We start from the raw sequence: 17387 nt of genomic DNA, 5'->3' as shown, positions 1-17387 counted from the left end.
TCCCTATCCTCACCTCCGTCCGACTCCTTTTCCTTTTCCTTGGGTTGTTTCTCTCAGAACTGCTGGATCAGGAAACGACACTGTCGAGTGGTGTGTTTAGGGAAAATGATGTTCCCCTCTTCATCTTTCTTGGTATGAATATGGCATGGTAAATCCAATACATCATTCCCATCTTTATCCTTAACTTTTTTGGGAGTCCAGGGCCCTTTGGGTTTTCCTTTGAACTTTCCTTGGGCAACAGCTTCACCAGGAGCAGCTGGTTCGGCCTTTCGCTTCTGTTTCCGACTGGAATTCCCTCCTCCGGTTTCTTGGGCGACTATTTTGTGTTTGCTACTTCGGAGTCGGTCTTCCTCTTCACCATTGGCATATTTGGTGGCAATCTCCATCATCCGAGTCAGAGTCATATCTCTTGTCTGACCGAATTTCAGATTCAACTCCCGATACTTAACGCCTTCCTTGAAGGCACAAATTGCTTGGTGATCTGACACATTCTCCACTGTATGGTGCAACGTGATCCATCTCTAAATATAATCCCTCAAAGTTTCATTCGGTTTCTGGACACAACACTGCAATTCTGTCAACCCTGCCGGCCTTTTGCAAGTGCCTTCAAAGGTCCTAACAAACACTCGAGCAAGTTCCTCCCAACTATATATGCTGCCAGGAGCCAACTGATTCAACCACGCTCTGGCAGAGCCCTCCAACATCAAGGGGAGGTGCTTCATGGCCACATCATCATTGCCACCACCAATTTGCACAGCCACTTGGTAATCCTCAAGCCAAGTGTCTGGATTGGACTCGCCGGTGAACTTGCTGACTCCAGTCGCCAACCTGAAGTTGGGAGGAATCACTGCTGCTCTGATGGCTCTGCTGAAACACTCGGGTCCTGAAACGTGCACCCTGCTTCCAGTCGAATGATCTCTATTGTGACCTTCTCTGTGAGCTCTGTTTCTATCAACCAGACCTTGAACTAGGATAGACCTTGCATCAAAACCTAGCTCTCTGGGGTTGACTGGAATTCTTCGTTCACCGATGTGGGGGCGCCTGTCATCTTGCCGCCGAGGCACGTATGACCCACTCCTCGGAGAAGGCGTGGGCACCCAACGACGGTCATCGTGGTCGAGTCGATGATCATACTTCTCATGGTTCCTGTACTGATCTTGCTGGTACCCATGTCCCTCACGCCGCGGAGGCGATCTCGGGCTTGGGCAGATTGGACAGTATCCGCCACCACATACCTGCTATGAATCCTATTCCACGACTGAGATACTATTGTATTCTGCTCCCCCACTGCCCAGAGTAAAGCCCGGATCTGCATCAAACCTCGGCCAGCTTCTGACTGGGAAGGTTGAATTGACTCTGCTATTCGAGTTGTAGCTGTGAGATTCTGGATCGGAGTTCGGTGTACCTGAGTCGGAGGCGGAAAAAGTTGACGTCAACTGGACTCGGGGATCCGCTGCCGAGCACGCTCGTCGAGTGCGCGCTGGAGGTTCTCCAGTCGAGTGCGCTCAGCCAAGTTGGCCAGGCGCGCCTCCTCCAAGGCCTGGGCCTCAGGGGTTTCTCCAATGATAGGAGTGTGAAGTGCATCCATATTACGGCGGCGAAGATCTTCCCTCCGCTGCGAAGAGAGGGGTTCGGGCCGGTACTCCTCGTGAGCACGCGACGGATTGCCGCCGCCATCTCCACCGCCTTCACGGTTGAAGCCAGGAGGACTGCGTGGTCCATTAACCATCAAGACTTCCGCCGCGGGGTCGCTGCTGTCGCATTCGGACGTAGTCTCGATGGAGCCAGTCGACAGATTGAACAGGCCGTAGAGAGTTTCATCGTGCTCGATTGCAGCGATTTGTGGGGTGGCCGATTGGCGGGCCACCGCGTGCCTCACCCACCGCTAAAGCCGCGACTGACCGGATCACTGGCGACGGCGAACAACAGAAAGGGAAGTTGCCGTAGGAGCCGACTGATACGGAGTCGACGGTTGCCGAAGAAGGACGCCGCAAACACATGCACAGAAGTGCATCGCCCCGCGGACAGGGAGCACCTCGACGTCGAGTGGAGCCTCGTGGAGCCAAGTAGAGTCGTCGGCGATGAAGACGAGCGCGCCGAGATGGATCTCGCGGCCATCAGCCAATCCTCCGCTGGAAACCATGATGATGGGAATCGGAAGAATCACAACTTCTCCAATAAACTGCTAAGACACCTGCCCCAAGGTGGGCGCCAGCTGTCGTGGATCTAAGACTGACAGTAGAATGGGGGGTAAGTATGAGGAGGCAAGATCCTAGCTATGGAGTAGTTGTACACACGAGTTTTACGAGTTCAGGCCCTTCTCGAAGGAAGTAACGTCCCTACGTCTCGGTGCCCTGAGGCGGTCGACTGGATTATGTGTGTGTGTGTGTGTGTGTGTTTACAAAAGATGCGAACCCTTGTGCCTGTGGAGGGGGGAGGCTTATATAGAGTGCGCCAGGACCCCAGCCAGCCCACGTTACAAAGGGTTTAAGGTACATTAAAGGGGAGACGTTACTGGTAACGCTAGCAAATAAAGAGACATAATGACCATTAAAGCTATGAGGTGATGTCTGACCGTTGCAGTTCAGAGTGACTTTAGACCTTCTGGTGGTCGAGTGATAGTCTCCGCGGTCGAGTGACTTCAAGTCTTCCGAGTGGAGGTCCTCATGGTCGAGTGGATGATGACTGTTCTTCGAATGCTTCTGGTTTGAGGGTGACGTCCTAGGGGAGGGTGTCTAGGTCAGGCCTATGACCCTACCCTAGGTACATATCTTCATCAGAGTGCCCATACCAATGTGATTATGTCTCCTTTTTCGGGGATGGTGATGTGATATTCTTGGCGATGATTCCCCTCAGGATACGATTCTCCTCCTCGATCTTATTGACTTGCTGCTTGAGGTCCATTATTTCCTTTCGAAGTTTTCCTGTAACAGCCAAAGCTCCCTGCACCCAAGGGTGTTGCATAGCTGTGGGAGAACAAGTGATACTCTTTTTCATATTCACATAAGAAAGAAATCTAACATTGGAAGGGATAACCGAGTTTGGGATAGCCGAGCTCTGAAGTTCCCCCATTGTGAATCCAGCTTGGAAGCGAGAAGTGACTTCTTGATCCTCCTCCATGGCATATATCCTCTTCAAATCAGCCTCCATCTCTTCCTCTGTTGCTAGCCCAAAGTGGTCAATGTTGTTGTTTGTCATTGATCTCGGTGCCGGATGAGACACCCGGCTCTCCCCGACTGACTCTTGCGAAGACATCTTGCGCTAATCTGCAGCAACAATAGCTCGAAACACAAACAGAGGATAATTGCGTGATATGGGAGTTAAAACCTTTGGGGGATTATATAATGAATTTTTACCAACCAAAATATGTATCGTACAAGAAAACGGAGTCTGGAGAGCACACGAGGTGCCCACGAGGCAGGGGGCGCGCCCAGGGGGTAGGGCGCGCCCTCCACCCTCGTGTCCTTCCCGGACTGCTTCTTATTTTTCTATTTTTCTAAATATTCCAAAACGGAGAAAAAATTCCATTAGAACTGTTTTGGAGTCGGTTTACTTACCGTACCGCATACCTATTCCTTTTCGGAGTCTGAAATGTTCCGGAAAGTGTCCCTTATGTATTCCTCCGGGGTTACAGTTTCAACAACATTGGTTTCAACATTTATAGGATTACCTGAGATATAATGTTTGATTCTTTGACCGTTCAACACCTTCGGATTTTTTCCTTTGAAGTTGTTGATTTTTATGGCACCGGAACAATAGACCTCCTCGATAACCTAAGGATCTTCCCATTTAGAGAGAATCTTTCCTGCAAAAAATCTTAAACGAGAGTTGTATAGCAATACATAATCACCTACATTAAACTCACGCTTTTGTATTCTTTTGTCATGCCATCTTTTAACTTTTTCTTTAAATAATTTGGCATTCTCATAGTCTTGGGTACTCCATTCATCAAGTGAGCTAATGTCAAATAACCTTTTCTCACCGGCAAGTTTGAAATCATAATTGAGCTCTTTGATAGCCCAATAAGCCTTATGTTCTAGTTCGAGAGGTAAGTGACATGCTTTTCCATAAACCATTTTATACGAAGACATACCCATAGGATTTTTATATGCGGTTCTATAGGCCCATAATGCATCATCAAGTTTCTTGGACCAATTCTTTCTAGATCTATTAACAGTCTTTTGCAATTAATTTGAGTTCCCTATTACTCAATTCTACTTGACCACTAGACTGTGGGTGATAAGGAGATGCAATTCTATGATTAACATCATACTTAGCAAGCATTGTATGGAAAGCACCATGAATAAAATGTGAACCACCATCAGTCATTAGATATCTAGGGACCCCAAACCTCGGAAAAATAACTTCTTTAAGCATCTTAATAGAGGTGTTATGATCAGCACTACTAGTTGGAATAGCTTCTACCCACTTAGTAACGTAATCAACAACAACTGAAATATGTGTATATCCATTAGAGGCAGGAAAAGGTCCCATATAATCAAAGCCCCAAACATCAAATGGTTCAATAACAAGTGAATAATTCATAGGCATTTCTTGACGTCTACTAATATTACCAATTCTTTGACATTCATCACAAGACAAGACAAACTTACGGGCATCCTTGAAGAGAGTAGGCCAATAAAAACCGGATTGCAATACCTTATGTGCAGTTCTATCTCCAGCGTGGTGTCCTCCATAAGCTTCGGAGTGACACTTGCGTAGGATCTGTTCTTGTTCATGCTCAGGTACACAATGTCTAATAGCACCATCTACTCCTTCTTTATAAAGATGTGGATCATCCAAGAAGTAATGTCTTAAATCATAGAAAAACTTTTTCTTTTGCTGGTATGTGAAACTAGGTGGTATAAATTTAGCAACAATGTAATTAGCATAATCAGTATACCATGGAGCAGTATGAGAAGCATTTATGACATTTAATTGTTCATCAGGAAAGCTATCATCAATAGGTAGTGGGTCATCAAGAACATTTTCTAACCTAGATAAGTTGTCTGCAACGGGGTTCTCAGCTCCCTTTCTATCAATAATACGCAAATCAAATTTTTATAGCAAGAGAACCCATCTAATAAGTCTAGGTTTAGCACCTTTCTTTACCATAAGATATTTAATAGCGGCATGATCCGTGTGAATAGTTACTTTAGAATCAACAATATAAGGTCTGAACTTATCACAAGCAAATACAACTGCTAAGAATTCTTTTTCAGTAGTAGCATAATTTCTCTGAGCATTGTCTAGAGTTTTACTAGCATATTGAATAACATTTAATTTCTTATCAACTATTTTCCCTAGAATAGCACCTACAGCATAATCACTAGCATCACACATAATTTCAAAAGGTAAATTCCAATCAGGTGGCTGAACAATAGGTGCTGAGACTAATGCTTTCTTAAGTATTTCAAAGGCTTCTACACAATCATTATCAAAGACGAACGGTATATCTTTTTGTAATAAATTAGTCAGAGGCTGAGAAATTTTTTAGAAGTCCTTAATGAACCTTCTATAAAAACCGGCATGACCAAGGAAACTTCTTATACCTTTGATGTCCTTGGGACACATCATCTTTTCAATAGCATCAACTTTAGCTTTATCAACTTCAATGCCTCTTTTAGAAATTTTGTGCCCCAAGACAATACCTTCATTAACCATAAAGTGGCATTTCTCCCAATTCAAGACAAGGTTAGTTTCTTCACATCTCTGCAAAACTCGATCAAGGTTGCTTAAGCAATCATCAAAAGAGGATCCATAAACGGAGAAATCATCCATGAATACCTCACATATCTTTTCACAAAAATCAGAAAATATAGCCATCATGCATCTTTGAAAGGTAGCAGGTGCATTACATAAACCAAAAGGCATACATCTATAAGCAAAAGTACCGAAAGGACAAGTAAAAGTGGTCTTAGATTGATCATCAGCTGACACAGGTATTTGGGAGAAACCAGAATAACCATCTAGAAAGCAAAAATGTGTATGTTTGGATAATCTTTCTAGCATTTGATCAATAAAAGGTAAGGGATAATGATCTTTTTTAGTAGCCTTATTTAATTTGCGGAAATCAATTACCATCCTATAACCTGTGATAATTCTTTGTAGAATCAATTCATCTTTATCATTAGAAACGACAGTAATACCTCCCTTCTTAGGAACGCAATGGACAGGACTTACCCACTGACTATCAGCAACGGGATAAATTATACCTGCCTCAACGAGCTTTAGTATTTCTTTTCTTACCACTTCTTTCATCTTAGGATTCTGTCATCGTTGGTGATCAATAACTGGTTTGGCATCTTTCTCCAAATTTATTTTGTGTTGACATAGAGTGGGACTAATGCCCTTAAGATCATCAAGAGTATATCCAATAGCAGCACGGTGCTTCTTCAGAGTTTTCAATAATCTTTCTTCCTCCTTATATGAAAGGTTAGCACTAATAATAATAGGATATATCTTCTTTTCATCAAGATAAGCATATTTAAGAGTATCAGGCAATGGTTTAAGCTCAAACACGGGATCACCCTTGGGTGGAGGAGGATCCCCTAAGATTTCAACAGGCAAATTGTGTTTCAGAATAGGTCCCTGTTTAAAGAACACTTCATCTATTTCCCTTCTTTCATTCATATACATATCATTTTCATGGTCTAGCAAATATTGTTCTAAAGGATCACTAGGAGGTACGAAAATAGAAGCAAGACCAATAATTTCATCTTTACTAGGCAATTCTTCTTCACGGTGTTGTCTACGAAATTGAGAAAAGTTGAACTCATGAGACATATCACCTAAACCAATAGTAATAACATCCTTTTTGTAGTCTATCCTAGCATTAACAGTGTTTAAGAAGGGTCTACCAAATATAATGGGACAAAAGCTATCCTGTGGGGAGCCATGTAACATCCCAAATTTTCAATTTGGAATGTTATACACAGGTCATTCATGCATATCATATTTTATTGCATTTTCTTTCCGCAATCCTCGAAATCCTAAGCAACTCAAGGACCCTCGGAGAGAGTTGGGGATTTCCCGGTTTTCATATTTGATTTTTATCAAATAATGAAACGAGGATTTTGATTTTAATTATTTTTCTCTCCAAAAAATATTTCATATTAAAATATAAGAGAGAAGATAATATGGCTTCTCCAAAATAATTGAAATATTGGAGGAAGAATATTAAAATCATTTATTTGATTTTTTATTTGGATTTTATTTGCATTAGAAAAATTACATGTTTTCCAAAATTGCATTTTAGGGCCAAGAAAATGTTCATCTTGTTCTAAATATAGTATTTAGACGGGTGAAAATTTTTTTCATTTTTTTTGATTTTTATTTTATTTACTAGATTTTATTTCTATTAGCGAATTGTTAAAAAACACTCCCCCGCACCCGACTGGGGCCGAAGCCTAGCCGAGCCAGGCCGGCCCGCCGCGCCGCCTCCCTCTCCCGCGCCGCCGTGCCAACACGGACGCCGAGGGAGAGTCCGGCTCAGACTCCTCCTCGGGCGCCCCCTCGCCAAGCAAGCCGCCCCCTTTAAAGCTCGCTGCCGAGCCCCCACCACCACACCGCCGCCGCCGTCGCCGCCCGCGCGCCTCAGCCACCCCGCGCCGCCTGCCATCGCCGCCGCTTGCCGCCCGCGCCGCCGCCGAGCCCCGCCGCCCCACAAGCCGCCCGATCCCGCCTCACTGGAGCCACCTCGTCGAGGTACCACGCCGATCCGAGCCGCCGTTTTTTTAAAACCGTTCGGTTTTTTTAAAACCCTAGTTCGTTTATTAGATCGGTTCGCCGGTTTTTCCTGGTTCTTCTAATTAGCGGACGTTCGTCCGTACGTTTGTTTAAACAAACGGTTTTCGCTTGTTAGTTGCAGCTAACGAACGCTCGTTCGTTAGTCTGTTCGTTAGTTTTCTTTATCGGATTTATCTGCGATTATTTTCTATCGCGATTTCTGATCCGATCTTAGTTTCTGTTTATCTTTTCCCTCGTTAGTCGGAATGAGGCGATTCAAGCGCCTAGATATTCGACTCGAGACCCTCTTTATGTTTAATCAACTTAAACAAGATTTTGGTACTGTAAAATTTGACCTTAGTTCAGATTAGTAAACGGATCTTGTTTCTTTCGCCGTTTGAGTTTCGTTGCTTTGTTCGGTTTGATTCTTTTTGCAAACCGGAGTTCTTAAGTTGAACTTTCTGGTAAATCTCTCTTATTTGAGTTTTGCTCGTGCATATTTGCTTGTTGCTTATGTATGCTATTGTTTGTTTGCGATAGAATTCCCGGAGTGCGAAGTGTGTTACTACGAGTCCCTAGGATTCGCGGATCGTCAGCAAGGCAAGTAACACATTGATCATACTCTTTTCATACCCAGTTTTATGCATTATTTCCAGTCCTCAAACATTGCATGATTAGGATGTCATTAACTTGTGGGATGGGAAGTACTTATTGAGGTAGAACATGTTGCCCTGTTACTATCAAACCCTTGGGAGTTACTTCTACGTGTTGATTATATTGCTATGCTATGCTATGCTCGTAGATGTGGTTTGGGTTTGAGTGAAATCCATGACAGATGTGAGATTGTTAATTAATGGTTCAACTTCAGGTGGCAACTTAAATAAACATCTGGGTGGATTGAGGCACCTGGGGAACCCAGTGTTGTCTGGTTTTTTTGGAAATCCCGGGGAACTGAGATGATTCATGCTAGAAACTTCCGTGCGTAGCCACAAGCTATTATGGGCTCTAGCATAGTTGAATAAGTTACGTGAAGCTCTTGAAGAGGTGGATCAGCAGGTAGTGGGTTTTGTAGGTTTGGTATGGTCTACCCGGAGTAGAGAGTTAATGTTTCTGAAAGTTTGTGTCTCGGTCATCCGTTTCTCAAACACCATGTAGTGCGAGAAATCGCGATTGAGTCTTGTGGGGAAAAGTGCGCAAACCTCTGCAGAGTGTACAATCTAATCATGGTTAGCCGTGTCCCCGGTTATGGACAATCTTGAGTATCTAGTACTTGGGTTATCACATGTATCTCATCACTTTTAATTAATATTGTTGGGTTGTTAACTACTTTAATTGGGATTGAGTTGGGGGTACCTTCTCAATGTTTCAACCACCATGATAGTTAAATTAAAATCAATTCCTTTGTTGTAGGGAAAAATTGGCTTTTCGCAAAAACTATAACCATAGAGCTTTCCACCAGCCAAATATGCATGTAGTGATCACATTATTCTGTTCATGCTCTACTGTGTTATATTGCCAGCATATTCCATGTGCTGACCCGTTTTCGGGCTGCAACGTATTATGTTGCAGACTTTTCAGACGACGAGTAATGTTCATTAGGTCGTTGTCGTGCAGCTCAGCTATGCCGTTGGAGTTGATGGACTCACTTTATCTTCCAAGCCTTCCGCTGTTATCGTATTAGATGGCCTTAAGCCATATTATTGTATAAGTTATCTTTTGAGACATTTGATGTAATAAGTGTGTGATTGCTACCCTGTTATAAATCCTTCGAGTACTGTGTGTGTCAGCATTACCGGTCCAGGGATGACACTGAAGCACAGAGACTTGACCGTTTGAGGTCGGGTCGCTACAAGATGGTATCAGAGCACACGCTGAGTGTAGGACACGACCACTAAGATAAACCATAGGTCACTCTTCTCTACTCATTTCTGACTCCTCTCCATTTTCTACTCTTTAGGATGACGGAGATGAAGAACAAATTCGCACAACCGGATGAAGACACACCTTTTGGACGCCACTTGAAGGAAGTCACTAGGTACTTGAACATTAGAATACCAAGCTTCACCGGGACGTACAACGCTACCTTACTAGAAGAGGAGTGCTGGATGATTCAAGTACAAGTTCCAGGAAGGACATTCTCGCCAACTTCTAAACCCATAGAATTTTCTTTCGAAGCACCCACCTGGAGTCTAGGCAAGAGCATGGCAGCCCACATTACCATGGGACGCAATGGAGAAGTATACAACAGGGAACTCAAGGACACTATCTACCAGATATGTGGGCGCCGAGACGAGCAATGGGAAGTAATCAGCACCAAGAAGGATAGATCCATTGCAGCTTTCATCCAGGAGTTAAACCAGCACATTCGACGTCAAGAGAACCAGATGTGCACGGACATGATGGACTTGAAGAAGGCGAAGACTAGGATCATCGAGCTGGAAGAAGAACTCAAGTTTACACACGATGGATATGAGGAGGAAATCAACACACTACTGGAGAAGAATGACGACCTAGTTAAGAAGATCGGAGTATTCATGGGAGGACTAGCACCGGGAGTAGAGGATGACGGTTCCACTTGCCCAGACAACTACATCATCATCGATGACACCGATTCCGATCCTAGTGATGATGACTTTGAAGACGAAGCTGGAGCAGACATCATGGAGTCTTCCACCGATCAAAATTTCTAGATGACCACCATATATTATTAGTATTCCCCCATGTATTTAGTAGTAGTTGAGCACTTTTGCGATAGTTCTAGACCGCTTGTATGCCCTTGCTTGATTGATTGAGTGAAATGATTGTGTTTGTCTCATGTGCATATGGGTAGTGCTTTCTCATTAGACCCCTTTTCTATTCTGATCCCTTCCATCTAAACCCATCAGATGCCTTCGAGACATGACACTAGTTTTGCTTTCCCATCGGAGCTCACTCAGTTGATCCAGCAGCAGAATGCCTTGATGCAATTGCTAGTTCAGAACCAGGGCAACAACAACAACAACAACAACAACTCGCCGCCAGTGGACAACCTAGCCCGTTTTCTAAGGTTACAGCCGTCGGTGTTTTCTAGTAGCACTGAGCCTATAGTTGCTGATGATTGGCTACGCCGTATTGGAAGGGAGTTGACCACCGCAGGTTGCATAGATGCTGAGAAGGTGCGCTTTGCCGCACATCAATTGGATGGACCAGCAGCCTCATGGTGGGAGAATTACACGGCCACTTTTCCCATAGCCAATGTCACTTGGGACCAGTTCCAGCAAGCTTTCCGCATAGCCCATGTCTCAACTGGAGCTATGCAGATGAAGAAGCGGGAATTCCGTAACTTACAGCAAGGGAACCGTACTGTGGCTCAGTATGTGGATGAGTTTAGCAAGTTATCTCGCTATGCCCCTGATGATGTGGCCACAGATGCCGCGAAGCAGGAGAAGTTTATGGAAGGGCTGAATGATGAGATGAGCATGCAGTTGATGGTAGCAACCTTCAACAATTACCAGGAGTTGGTAGATAAGGCTCTTATGATTGAAGGGAAGCAGCAGCAGATTGAGAGCCGTAATAGGAAGTATGGACAAGGGAAGTATAACTTAGGAGCTCAGCAGAAGCCTCGCCTAACCCCGAACTCGGGAGGACTTGTTCATAACCATGGAGGCCACAACCACACTGGAGGAGGATCGCATAACCACAATGGTGCTAAGAATGGGAACGGAGATAACAACAATCAGAACCGCTCCAACCCAGCCACACCCGCCAAAAGAGACCTAAGTTAAGTTACTTGCTTTAAGTGCGGGAAGACAGGGCACTATGCCAATGATTGCCCTGAAGGGAGGAATGGAAATGAAAATGGGAGCGCTGGGAAGAAGCCTAGTCCATTCAACAAAGGACAAGTGAACCACGTTAACGTGGAGGAGGTTGAAGAGCAGCCGGATGCGATAATAGGTAAGTTTTTGGTTAAGTCATTTACCGCTCTTGTTCTTTTCGATACTGGTGCATCGCATTCATACATATCAAGGGGATTTGTAGATAAGTTTAAACTACCAACCCAAACCCTTAGGACCCCTCTCCTAGTGAGTTCACCTAGAGCAGAGTACTTGGCTAGCCGATGGTGCGACCAAATACCCCTAACCATTGGCACACATGTTTTTCCGTCCGACCTAATTATCTTGGAGTCACAAGGATTGGATGTGATATTAGGTATGGAATTGATGTCAAAGTATGGAGGAAGTATTGACTATGCTAGTAAGTCGATTTATCTCACAACCCCGGAGGGAAAAAAGGATTAAGTATGTATCTAGGCATGTGCCTAGGAGGAGCCAAGTGAATGCCCTTACGGGAGTTGTTTAGGAGGAAGTGCCTGTAGTGAAGAATTTCCCGGATGTTTTTCCAGAGGAGTTACCAGGCATGCCACCGGATAGAGACATTGAGTTTTTGATAGAGCTATTGCCAAGTACAGGGCCAATACCCAAGAGACCCTATCGAATGCCCACAAATGATCTAGAGGAGATTAAGAAACAGATCAAGGAGTTATTGGAGAAAGGTTACATTCGAAGAAGTTCGTCACCTTGGGGAGCCTCAGTACTTTTGGTTGAGAAGAAGGATAAATCCCTAAGGATGGTTGTTGATTATCGAGCTTTGAATGAAGTGATGATTAAGAACAAGTATCCACTGCCGATGATCAATGATCTGTTTGATCAGCTACAAGGAGCTAAAGTGTTTTCGAAGATCGATCTACGATCGGGATATCATCAGTTGAAAATTCGAGAGAAGGATATACCAAAGACTGCGTTCACCACGCGGTATGGATTATACGAGTATACGGTCATATCATTTGGACTGACTAACGCCCCTACCTATTTCATGAGCATGATGTTCATGGAGTATTTGGACAAGTTTGTTGTGGTGTTTATTGATGATATTATGGTATACTCGAAGAATGAAGAGGAGCACAAGGAGCATTTGCGCTTAGTTCTCGAAAAACTCAGGGAACACCAGTTGTATGCTAAGTTCAGCAAATGCGAGTTTTGGTTGAAGGAAGTCGAATTCCTTGGACATGTTATATCAGGAGACAGTATAGCAGTAGACCCCAGCAAGGTTCAGTCAGCCACTGAATGGTTGGCACCCACTTCAGTTAGCGAGATCCGCAGTTTCCTTGGACTCGTAGGATACTACCGGAGATTCATTGAGAATTTTTCCAAGATTGCAAAGCCAATGACTGAACTATTGAAGAAGGATACTAAGTTTAAATGGACAGAGGATTGCGAGGCAAGTTTCCAGGAGTCGAAGAAACGTTTGACTACAGCCCCAGTGCTAACACTGCCAGATATACATAAGGAGTTCCAAGTGTATTGCGACGCCTCTCGCTTAGGACTTGGATGTGTGCTTATGCAGGACGGAAGAGTTGTTTCGTATGCCTCACGACAACTAAAATCTCATGAGTTGAACTATGCCACGCATGATTTGGAGCTAGCAGCCGTAGTGCATGCGTTGAACACATGGAGACATTACCTTATTGGAAACCATTGTGATGTGTACATGGATCATAAGAGTTTGAAGTACATCTTCGCACAGAAGGAGCTGAACCTTAGGCAGAGGAGATGGTTGGAGCTTATAAAGGATTACGATATGAAGCTACACTATCATCTAGGAAAGGCCAATGTCATAGCAGACGCTTTGAGCCGGAAGTGTTATGCCAATATCCTTGAAAGTAAGGGATTGCCAAAGGAGTTAGCAGAGGATATCATGGAACATCGATTGGAGATTGTTCCAAGAGGTTTCGTTGCAACAATGGAGGTTCAGTCTACATTGTTGGGCAAGATTCGAGAAGCTCAGAAGGATGACAAAGAGATTGCCGAGATAAAGGAGAAGATGAGCAAAGGAAAAGCCAAAGGTTTTCGTGAGGATGAGAATGATACCTTATGGTTTGAGGACCAAGTTTATGTGCCCAATAACCAAGAGATCAGGAAGTAATACTTCAGGAGGCTCATGACTCACCATACTCGATACACCCCGGAAACACCAAGATGTATTTGGATTTGAAGGAACGTTTCTGGTGGACTGGTATGAAGAAGGATATTGCCGAGTATGTAGCCGTATGTGATGTATGTCAGAGAGTAAAGGCAAAGCTTCAGAAGCCAGTAGGACTGTTGCAGCCTATGCCGATACTCGAATGGAAGTGGGATAAACTTGGCATGGACTTCATCACCGGATTGCCGAGAACCAAAGCAGGATATGATTCTATATGGGTAGTAGTTGATCGCTTGACCAAAGTGGCTCACTTTATCCCAGTGAAAAACACCTATACAAGTGCGAAGTTGGCCAAGATATATATGTTCAGGATCGTATGTCTGCATGGAGTTTCGAGGACCATTGTATCAGATGGAGGAACACAGTTTACTTAAAAGTTTTGGCATCAGTTACAATAGACTTTGGGAACAAGATTGGAGTTTAGTACAACGTTTCACCCGCAGACAGATGGACAGACTAAGAGAGTCAATCAGATTTTGGAGGACATGTTGAGAGCCTGTGCGCTAGATTATGGATCTAGCTGGGATGACAATTTGCCTTACGCAGAGTTCTCATACAACAAATAGCTACCAAGCCAGTTTGAAGATGGCACCGTTTGAAGCCCTGTATGGACGCAGGTGCAGAACGTCGTTGATGTGGGATGAAGTAGGAGACCGGCAGTTGTTTGGACCAGACTTGATCAAGGAGTCTTAGGAGAAGGTTAAACTGATTCGTGATAGACTGAAGATTGCTCAGTCCAGGCAGAAGAGTTACGCAGACTCGAAACGCAAGGAGGTAACCTATGAAATTGGAGACAAAGCATATCTGCGAGTATCCCCCTTGCGAGGAGTGAAATGTTTTGGAGTTAAGGGAAAGTTAGCCCCAAGATTTGTAGGACCATATCGTGTTTTGGAACGGATGGGAGAAGTTGCCTACAAGTTGGAATTACCTGAGGGATTGTCAGGAGTTCACGATGTATTTCACGTTTCACAGCTGAAGAAGTGTCATGCTGAGATGGCTGATATACCGTTAAGAGATACAGTACCCTTGGAGGCGATTCGGTTGGACAATGATTTGACTTATGAGGAGAAGCCAGTTAAGATTCTTGAGTTTTCCAGCCGAGTCACCCGCAGCAAGGTTATTAAGTTTTGCAAAGTTCGGTGGAGCCACCATACCGAGGATGAAGCCACCTGGGAACGAGAGGATGATCTCCGCAAAGACCACCCACACCTATTTTCTAGCCAACCCGAATCTCGAGGGTGAGATTCATCTTAAGGGGGGTAGGTTTGTAACATCCCAAATTTTCAATTTGGAATGTTATACACAGGTCATTCATGCATATCATATTTTATTGCATTTTCGTTCCGCAATCCTCGAAATCCTAAGCAACTCAAGGACCCTCGGAGAGAGTTGGGGATTTCCCGGTTTTCATATTTGATTTTTATCAAATAATGAAACGAGGATTTTGATTTTAATTATTTTTCTCTCTGAAAAATATTTCATATTAAAAAAATATATGAGAGGAGATAATATGACTTGTCCAAAATAATTGAAATATTGGAGGAAAAATATTAAAATCATTTATTTGATTTTATTTGATTTTATTCGGATTTTATTTGCATTAAAAAATTGCATGTTTTCAAAATTGCATTTTAGGGCCAAGAAAATGTTCATCTTGTTCTAAATATTTTATTTAGACAGCGAAAATTTGTTTTGGCATTTTTAGATTTTTATTTTATTTTATAGTATTTATTTTCTGTCGGTTAATTGTTTTTAAAAAAAGTTCCAGCCGACTGGGCCAAAATCCAGCCGAGCCGCCGGCCCAACCGCCCGCGCCGCCGCCGCCGACTCGGACGAGGAGTCCGAGCCGGACTCCACCGCCGCCGCCTTGGCCCCTTCTCCAAGCCGCCCGCCCCGCCCCCTTTTTATACGCGCCACCCGAGCCCCCACCACCACAACCACCGCCGCCCCGAGCCGCGCCGCCTCCCGCCGCCGCCGCCGCCCGCCGCCCGCGCAAGCCGCCGAGCTCCGCCGCCCCGCAAGCCGCCGCCCCGCAAGCCGCCCGACCCTGCCTCGCCGGAGCCACCTCGTCGAGGTACCGCGCCGATCCAAGCTGCCGGTTTTTTTTAAATCCGTTCGGGTTTTTTCAAACCCTAGTTCGTTTTTTAGATCGCTTTGCCGGTTTTCCCGGTTCTTCTAATTAGCGGGCGTTCGTCCGTACATTCGTTTAAACGAACGGTTTTCGCCTGTTAGTTACAGCTAACGGACGCTCGTTCGTTAGTCAGTTCATCAGTTTTCTTTATCGGATTTATCTGCGATTATTTTCGATCGCGATTTCTGATCCGATCTTAGTTTCTGTTTATCTTTTCGCTCGTTAGTCAGAATCAGGCGATTCAAGCGCCTAGATCTTCGTCTCGAGACCCTCTTTCTGTTTAATCAACTTAAACAAGATTTTGGTACTATAAAATTTGACCTTAGTTCAGATTAGTAAACGAATCTTGTTTCTTTCACCGTTTGAGTTTCATTGCTCCGTTCGATTTGATTCTTTTTGCAAACCGGAGTTCTTAAGTTGAACTTTATAGCCAATCTCTCTTATTTGAGTTTTGCCCATGCATCTTTGCTTGTTGCTTATGTATGCTATTGTTTGTTTGCGATAGAATTCCCGGAGTGTGGAGCGTGTTACTACGAGTCCCTAGGATTCGCGGATCCTCAGCAAGGCAAGTAACACATTGATCATACTCTTTTCATACCCAGTTTTATGCATTAATTCCAATCCTCAAACATTGCATGATTAGGATGTCATTAACTTGTGGGATGGGAAGTAGTTATTGAGGTAGAACCTATTGCCCTATTACTATCAAACCCTTGGGAGTTACTTCTATGCGTTGATTATATTGCTATGCTATGCTATGCTCGTAGACGTGGTTTGGGTTTGAGTGAAATCCATGACAGATGTGAGATTGTTAATTAATGGTTCAACTTAAGGTGGCAACTTAAATAAACATCTGGGTGGATTGAGGCACCTGGGGAACCCAGTGTTGTCTGTTTTTTTGGAAATCCCGGGGTACCCGTGTGATCTTCCTAAGGACCGCCGCCCAGGCTCAAAGGGAAATTTCGTGTGCAGCCACAAGCTATTATGGGCTCTAGCATAGTTGAGTAAGTTACATGAAGCTCTTGAAGAGGTGGATCAGCAGGTAGTGGGTTTTGTAGGTTTGGTATGGTCTACCCGGAGTAGAGAGTTAATGTTTCTGAAAGTTTGTGTCTCGGTCATCCGTTTCTCAAACACCATGTAGTGCGAGAAATCGCGATTGAGTCTTGTGGGGAAAAGTGCGCAAACCTCTGCAGAGTGTACAATCTAATCATGGTTAGCCGTGTCCCCGGTTATGGACAATCTTGAGTATCTAGTACTTGGGTTATCACATGTATCTCATCACTTTTAATTAATATTGTTGGGTTGTTAACTACTTTAATTGGGATTGAGTTGGGGGTACCTTCTCAATGTTTCAACCACCATGATAGTTAAATTAAAATCAATTCCTTTGTTGTAGGGAAAAATTGGCTTTTCGCAAAAACTATAACCATAGAGCTTTCCACCAGCCAAATATGCATGTAGTGATAGCATTATTCTGTTCATGCTCTACTGTGTTATATTGCCAGCATAT

General features: G+C 44.1%; 1 pseudogene; it reads left to right on the top strand.

The window, feature by feature from the left end:
• Positions 1-12078: 12078 nt before the first annotated feature.
• On the top strand, positions 12079-14955 carry LOC123183627 (uncharacterized; annotated as a pseudogene).
• The last annotated feature ends 2432 nt before the right edge of the window (positions 14956-17387 follow it).

This window comes from Triticum aestivum, chromosome 1A, assembly GCF_018294505.1.
Source record: "Triticum aestivum cultivar Chinese Spring chromosome 1A, IWGSC CS RefSeq v2.1, whole genome shotgun sequence".
NCBI classification, from domain to species: domain Eukaryota; kingdom Viridiplantae; phylum Streptophyta; class Magnoliopsida; order Poales; family Poaceae; genus Triticum; species Triticum aestivum.
This window is presented reverse-complemented; position numbering and strand designations above follow the sequence as displayed.